Genomic DNA, 9,217 nt, shown 5'->3' with positions numbered 1-9,217 from the left:
AGAAGCTGGGTCCAACATGAGAAGGCCCCTACTGAGTTTCAGCTATCACCGGCAAAGGTTCATATGAGTTAGAGAATCAAGATAAAGTTAAATTACCTAGCAACTGGAACGCGACTCACTTCAAGAGGTACTACTGCTAATAGATCTTGCCTACATTGAAAGTATGTGATGCACTCTTTTTCCCTTCGACCAGTTTTTGTCCCAATAGGATTTTTCTGGCAAGGATTTTAACGAAGCAGCAACGAAAAGCATACTATAAAGGAAACATCATCAGTAGAGTTAAGACCTTTAAATGACAAGGCACTGAAACAACAAACCACTACGGGATGGTTAAATAGCCTTTGGCTGGATGGCAAATTCCTACTGGGAAATAAAATTTTCCATCGGACCAAAGGCTATTCAGCCGTTCACAAGTGTTTTTCCTCAAAGGAGCAAGACTTTTAGTGTTTAAATTCGCATACTTCGTATTCAAACACTGGAGGAAATAGTATGAGAATACGGCAACATAATTGCCACGAAAACTAGGACTACGAGACCCCAGAATAACAATGTCTCATCGGGACCGGGGACTGCACAGCTAGTCCCCTAGAAACAAGTTGTACAAGTTAGCCAAATGTATTGGCAATTTCTTTTTCTTTTTTTTTAGCAAATGAATGCTTATGTACTTTGAAGATGGAAGGAATAAAATAAAGTACTTTTATTTTTATCTTGTTTCTTGTCCAAACGATGAATTAATTTTATCATTTGAAAGTTAACTGAAAATTTCAAATGCTAGTGCCGGAATGAACAGGAGACGTCCTCTTCAATGGCCCTCTATTATGAAACCCTCATAGTAAAGGGTTGGTTCCGGAAGAATTTATGCCCGGACCCAAAAGCTATCGAGAGAAAACACACCTGAACCCTTATTTAATTTGACGTAAAAAGAATGAACATTGCGCAATACTCAAACAAAAGGTCCTTTTTATTTATAAAACATGCCAAGCGGCATAAGTACAAAGATACAAAAGGAAAACAACAAAAGAAAAGAAACCGAAAAGGCTAAACTTCATCGGCACCGGAATTTGGGGGAAGAGAGGTATCTACGCCCCCGGGAGAAGTAGGCGGATCTGACGCCGGCACAAGATCTTGACCTTCATTATCATTCTCTTCATGTTCTTCCTCGATTCCCGAAAACTCGGAACCGGCACTAGATGGTTCAGTCTTGCCTTAAGCCTGTCAACTTCGGCCAAAAGGTCATCCCGCTCGAATCTTGTGGCACCGAGGCTAAGATCGAGATCACAGAGCGTAGAAATATGGACCCAAAGTGAAAGTTGTAGTCCTTGATGTCTAGTTTTCAGAAAGTCAAACCATTTATCATTTAGAGTTTTGTACAAAACGTTATGACCATTATACTAGAGGCTGTCTGGAAGAGTTGGGGAGTTTGTTCTTCGCGATCGCGATTGGTTTTACGCGATCGTGAAGGGCAATTTTGGGCTGAAAAATTTTATGCTTCGCGATCGCGAAGAGTAAATGCCTGGATAGAAGCTATATATCGAGGTTTCGGCCATTTTAACATATTTGGAGCTATTGAGCTCGGATTGAAGCGATAGTTTAGGCGATGTTCACTATATGGATTGGGGTAAGTGATTCTAACTCAGTTTGGGTTAAATTACATGAATATAATGTTGTTTTCATCATAAAATTAGTGTTTTGGATTGAAAATGGTAGAAAATTTTATAGACTTTTATTGAGGATTTGAAGGCCGAGTTGGGGTCAAATTTGAGTAATTTTGGTATGGTTGGACTCGTGGTTGAATGGGGGTTCAGATTTTATAATTTTTGTCAGATTCCGAGACGTGGACCCCACCGTTGACTTTTGGTTGACTTTTCGAGAGGAGTTGGGAATTTTTACATATTGTTAAATTGCAAGAATTGGAGTATATTTTGATTAATTTGCACGTTATTTGGCTAGTTTCGAATCGTTTGGCTTGGAATTGAGGAGATAGGAAGGCGTTCGGAGTTTTCCTCCATGATATTCTTATACCTCTCCTCTATCTGGGCCCATTTTTCCTCGACAGCAGCAACCTCTTCAGCTTTGGTGTACAAAACTTCCTCCAAATTATTTGCTCGTTCAATGGAGGCAGACTCGCGCTCGGTTGCAGCAAGAATAAAATCTTGAGACTCAGCCCACTTAGCCTTTGCATCTTGAAGTTGTGCATATAGCTGAGTGACTTCTTGATTGTGAGCCATCACCTCCTGCTCACTTTATTGCAACTGGGCCTCAAGCTCGGCCGCTTCAGCAGCCCTCGTCTCTAGCACCAGGAGGCGCACAACGAGTTCATTCCTCTTGGCCAATAGTTGATCTCGCTCGGACTTAAGTCCCTATTTGTAAAGGATCAACCTCTGAAGGCCCTCAGAAGCAAGGAAGTTGGCCTACTAAATGAATATCAAAGTTAGAAACATGTTGTAACAAATGAATAGAAACAAGCAGCAATAGAACAAATATGATACTGATGCAGCGTTGTGCATGGCATTATTCAACATATACTCTCCTGAAAGAGAGTGTATTTTCTTCTTATATTTTTCTGAAGCCAGCGGCTTTAGATAGTTGGCGAGCTCAACTAGACTAGACAATAGGTGCCATTCCTTTGAAACCGAGAGATAGACGTTCCTCCTCCCTCATTATTATTTCCACAATTAAGTACAAACAGGAGTAGACAGGTAATTTCATAAATCAGTAAGACTACAAGAAAAATTAACAGGTAAATGCAGCAACAATAAAAGTAAATGCAACCTCACAGCAATGTCACTCCATCACTCAGCACTCGCACTCAGCACTCAACGCTCAACACTCTGCGCTCACTGGGGGTATGTACAGACTCCGGAGGGGCTCCCAAAGCCCAAGCGCTAAGTACGGACAATTCACGTGCCATCATATCAATACCTGAATTCGCACGGTCAACTCACGTGCTACGCGGACAACTAACGCGCTATGGTATCAATAACTGGACCCGCACGGTCAACTCATGTGCTACGCGGACAACTCATGCGCTATGGTATTAATATCCTCACAACCAGGCCCTCGACCTCACTCAATCATGTACCTCACTAGCCTCACCATCATCAACAAATAAGGGAACACATCCCATATCAAGTATCACAACATATTAGCAAATAATAGAGACTGCGGTAAACATGTACAATAATTTCTATGACTGAGTACAAATACATGAATAAATCCTAAGCATGATCTCTAACATGAAGGCAAACAAGTTCAACAAAAGGTAACTAGGTAAACATAGATGATGGCTATGAGGCCTCACGGGACGGACCAAGTCTTAATCCCTCAAAGTATTCACCCACACGCCCATCACCTAGCATGGGTATCACCTCCAAACAGTCACACGATATCAAATTCTTCGGGTTTATACCCTCAAAGCCAGAGTTAAAACTGTTACTTACCTTAACAGCATAAAATCCTACTCCGGGATGCCCTCGTCTCTGGACTCGGTCTCCAAAAGCTCTAAATCTAACCATAATCATATTAATACCATCAACATAGGCTAACGAATCGAATTCCACAATAAAAACTACAAAATATGCCAAAAATCTGAAATCGGCCAAATTCCGGCTCTTGGGCCCATGTATCGAAATCAGTCAAAAATGGCAGAATAATAAACCTCGTCCTCTCCCGAGTCTAACCATATAAAATTCATCAAAATCGGACTCCGTTTGGTCCCTCAAATCCCTACCTAAAACTCTCCAAAACTCAAGCCCTAACTCCCTCAATTTCACTTTGAAATCATCAATCAAATCCCAAAAACGAAGATGGATTCATGAAATATAATCAAAATTGAGTAGAGAACACTTACCCCAATCCTTTTGGTGAAAATCGCCCCCAAAATCGCCCAAATTCGAGATCCCTAACTCAAAATATGACCGAATGAACAAACCCTTATTTTATATATTTTTCTGCCAGCTATTTTGCCTCGTTTCTCATGACAAATGATCCCAAAATTCGCTTTTTATGCCTCCAATGGATTCCTTGTGAAATTCTAGTCAAGTTAGGCTTTTGAATCACTCAATTTGACCTTATAATTAAGGAGATATATATTGGTTTCAATATTTGTAAATAGTGCAGATTTTTAAATACGCCGTCAATGGCAATTTCATAATTAATCTGAAAAATCTGGCAACCTAATTCTTAGTAAAATGACCATAAAATCCTCATACGATGTCCAAATTTGATGATTCTTTTTGATACAGGTCCGTAATTACGATACGGATCTAATGCTTCAATCAAAAAGGAAATCGGAGCTCATTTTATTTCAATATAATATTATTTATGCTTGAAAAAACGGTGTCGAAACATAAGAAAAACGAGCGCAACTCAACCCAAACCTATCCGAAACTCACCCGAGACCCTCGGGACTTCAACCAATAATTCTAACAAGTCATATATCACTACCTGAACTTAGTCAAACCTCCAGAACACCCAAAACAACACCAAATCAACCTCGAATTCAAGCCTAAAAACTTCTAAACTTCCAACTTTCGCCAATTCAAGCCTAATTCTACCACATACCTCCAAATTATATTCCGGACACACTCCTAAGTCTAAAATCATCCAACGAAGCTAATCGAATCATAAAAATTCAAATCTGAATTCGTTTACTCATAGGTCAACTTCCAGTTGACTTTTTCTAACTTAGCTTTCTAACTAAGAGTCTAAGTGCCTCATTTCACTCCAAAATTACTCCGAACCCAAACTACCAATTCAAAATAACTCAACACAATTGAACAACACATAAATAAATAGAAATATGGGAAACAGAGCTATAACTCTCGAAACGACTGGCCGGGTCGTTACACTGTGGGAGCCCTGAATCAAACAAAAAGGTATAGTTAGCAAGTTATCTTATGTACAAAGGCAAAAAATAGAAAGAATCAGTTTATCGTGGTTCTTGGACTTCCACCCGTATTTGGGAGCCAACTCTTTCCACCGACGGGTCTCTGGCATAGTGATGTCCAGAATCTTCTGAACCTATCGGTCCAGGCCTTCAACCCTTGGTGGTTGCCACCAAGTAGCTGAAATAATGGAAGGAAAAGGATTAGCAGTGACATAGAATAGCCTTTTTCGAAGAAAGAGGTAGATTTAAAATTTACATGAACAATCCATGATTCGGGAAAAGATAGAGTTGTAGCCGGGATGATTTCCCTGGTACCAATGATGAAAAACCGCTCCATCCATCCACAGTGATTGTCATCATCCATGCTGGTAAGCAAAGCACGATGGCCACGCTTGCTGAAATTTATCATCCTCCCCCCACCCCACCCAGGAAGATTTTGGGGGAGTAGAGGTTCATCATGTGTCAGGGTTAGGGTCTCCCATGTTTTCAAGCACATCCGGTGCAGACTAGCCACCGTTCGCCACACATAAGGGCTTACTTGTGCCAAGCAGACCTGATACCGGTGGCAGAATTTCAAGATCACGGGGTCAAGTCCCCCGCTCAATGAGAATGGGCCCAAAGTGAAGGGGTATGTATAAACATACGTAAAACCCTTCTTGGTGAAGGTCACCCACTCCACCAGGTCAAGAGCAATGATATTTAGGTCTTGGCAGTTACAATCTTCCTTCACTGTAGGGATACTGGAAGGGTGAATTGAAGAAGGATATTTCTCAACAGCCCAAGTTTGAAGGTTTGAGGTGGGGAGCTTCTCTTGGAAGTCGTAGGCGGTGTTTAGATGTTTAGGTATAATAGTGCTAACCGTGGGAGGATCAGGATCAACATTAACTTATTTACCTTTGCTTCTCTTCGGGCCACCACCGTAAAGAAGACCAGAATTCTTGGAAGATTTAGTAGGAGAAGCCATAATGATAAGGAGATGATAGAGTTTTTTTTGAAGAAGATCATAGAGAGATGAAAACAGAAGAAAGTTATGAGCAAAGAGGGTAAGAGAGCTTATGAAGTTGCTAGAAGTGAAAGAAGAAGAATGAGGCATATAAGTAAAGGTATAGACGGCTAAAATCGCGGTCATGATTACCTCGAGTACCGGTAAAAATATTGCTGAATCGTGGGATGACACATGTTCGGGGCATTAAATGCGAGGAGACGTGCGTCTTATCAAGCGCCGGAAACTGTTCGGAAGGGTTCAGAAAATATTCTGTCAAGAAAGGAATCTTCACCAACTTCTCGATGATATAAAGATGTGCCATCGGAAAGTAGAGAGACTATCTATATAGGGTAAAATTGGTTTATATTAAATGATCGGATGATTGCATGACACGTGGAATCGGAGGCAGACAGAAGATGAATCAAGTGAAAACCAAGACCGAGGACAAAAATTTTGGTTGGTATCGGGTATATCCTGAAGGGAACGCAGTCAACGGATGTTTGTCACCAGATGGAATTTAATGAAGAATATTCCTTAATATCAAATAGGCAGCCGTTGCAGAGAATTTTGACATTCATGGCCTGCCATTACATATTTATAAATGGTCCCCATTATTGTCATTTAAGAGGGGTTTGATCCTATGATCTTGTTTCCTAGGTATAACTATAAATAGGGGCTTCAACAACCATTGTAAGGACACGAAATCTCTAGCAAAACTTATGTTATACTTTATTCTCTAGAAAATAATTTAACTTTGCTTTCTGTCTGATATTGCTCTTACTGCGGTCCTCGAAAGCATTGCTCCCGAAGTCATGCTTGCTATTTTCTTTGATTTTAACGCTAAATCTTATTTTCAATCTAATTTGTTTATCATTGTAGATCAAATCAGTTCGCTTGTTTATAAATCATGTAACAAATTCAACTATACCGTTATAAGGTAAACAAAATGTTTAAAGAATTCTCTAATGACTTGACTTATCTTCAATTTGGAGTTCCAAATTCCTAGATGATTTTGAGTTTCAGAATCTGATTCGACTGAAATTTCTTTGAACTGGAGTAGCTGCACATTAGAAGGCCAAACCTAATATGGAGGTGTAAAAAGAACATCATGACTGCTAGTAAGGTCATTTTCATTTCGCCGTAAGTCATCATTCCAAAAGTCCAAGTCTAATATCTGGCATTCTTTTAACAGAAACCAAGGAGTTCAGTTAATGTATACTAATTGAAAGAATCCGTTAATTAGCTTGATCCACTAAAGTCATAGTAGAATAAAGGCACTATGCAAATTTCAAACGTATACTCACTCCGTTTCAAATTATCTATCGTGATTTTTAAATATAGTTATCTCAAATTATTTGTCATTTTAGAAATTTAAGACAAATTATATTATTTTTTCTTATTTTATCCTTAGTAATTGTTCTTGAAAACTACAAACACCTCAATTATGGGTAATATTAAGATTTTTCAAATACCAATAAGATTTAAATAAAAGTAAAATAGTCAAAAATACCTCTTAATTATTATTTTCTTAAGGAGCATGTAACGTAAAAATATACCAGATAATTTGAGATGGGGAGTAGATAGACAAGGAAAAGAAAACTATTACTCTGCTTTCTTTGTAGTACTCCCTCGGGTCCTTTATATCATCTACAAAGTTTTGGCACAATCATTAATAAAATTATTTAATACGTAGCATTTTTGACTAAATTATCCGGATAAGTAATTACTACGTATATGGCTTCTTGTAATAGTAGGGTGGAATTTGAAAAAATAACTAATGCTTTCTAAACTTTTTCTAAAGCGAAAAATAATTTGAATCCTCTTTTTTGGATAAAGCAACAGATAAAAATGGTTGAGGGAGTATCATTTATGGGGAGAAATGAATTGATTGAAATTTGGCTACTACATCATCATTATTAAACTAAGACAAACTACACACATAAATTTTGGCTTTGAGAGAAAGATTCTGTCCTGTGTCCTTTATTTCAACCAATTTCATGTTGAATGACATCAAAATTTGTCTATTTTCACCTCAGTCAACTATCTTTAGCAGTTGAACTGGGAAGACAGCTATAAGGCAAAGCAATAGAAAATATTTGGACAGGGACTATAATATCTGATTTTTACAAGGTGATCTACCTTTCTTGGAATGAAAATCACATGAAAAATGATATATAGGAAATAAAAATAATCAGACAAGGGTAAAAAATAGCCCTCTACTATGGTAAAAGGATCATATATATTCTCCATTATACTTTTTGTCTATTTTTATCCCTCGACGTTATAAAACTGGTGCAAAAATACCCTTCTTCCGTTAGGGCCCTCCAACATAAGCAAAATCATCCCATGTGACTTGATATCTCGCCAAGCTGGCCGCCACATGGCATGCCACCTCAATACCCCAACCATTTTATAATTAACTACCATAAACTGAATTACTAAATAAGGAGGTGACGGTGGTGGTGATTGGGTGAAGATGGAGATTGTGTGGAAGAAGTGGGTAGGTTGGGATAGTGAAGTGGCAATGCCATGTGGCGTCCACTTCAACGAAATGTGAAGCCACGTGGGAAGGTGTAATCCATGTTGGAGGATTCTAACGGAAGAATGGTATTTTTACATCAGTTTTATAACGTCGAGGGTAAAAATAGACCAAAAGTATAACAGAGAATATATATATATAATCCTTTTCTCGTAGTAAAGAGATATTTTTTACCCTTGTTCGAAAAATAATTGATGACCAAGAGACTCCCAACTGCCTTTCAAAAGAAAACTAGCAGTCCTCCACTTCAACAATTAAGGCATCAGTTTCCTTTCTTTAGAAAAACTTTGCAAATCCAAATGAATTGTGCCAAAAATACAAGCCAATCTCATATAGACATGCCCTTTGAAGGGTATGTAATGCACATATTTGTGTTTGATCAGTCAAAAGTTCCTATATCAAAAAGACTATAAGAGTATAACTTTTATGTAGTGTGAAAAAATATTTAAACTATTAGATTACTTGTCGAGTAATTACAAGTAAATCTCTATGATAAGTATTATTGGTATATAACTAACAATGTAAAAAGATCTTTTCACTGTGTATATATACTTTTAATTTAATCCTAACAAGGAAACAACCTTTGAACATCTCAAAAAATGAATTCCGTTGGAGCTTTGCTTTAGGCTCACTTGAGTTGAGTCCTGTCATTTGAGGGATTTCTGAAACTGTGATATCAGAAACTGGCAATCCTTGGCCAAAATTAAATGAAGGAATATTATTCTCATGATTTTGTTTTGTCTTCATAGCTGAAACTGTGGGGTCTGTACACATAAATGTGTTAATATTAACAGACAGTACATAA

Source organism: Nicotiana tabacum, chromosome 24, assembly GCF_000715075.1.
Source record: "Nicotiana tabacum cultivar K326 chromosome 24, ASM71507v2, whole genome shotgun sequence".
Classification (NCBI taxonomy): domain Eukaryota; kingdom Viridiplantae; phylum Streptophyta; class Magnoliopsida; order Solanales; family Solanaceae; genus Nicotiana; species Nicotiana tabacum.
Note: the sequence above shows the minus strand (reverse complement) of the source record.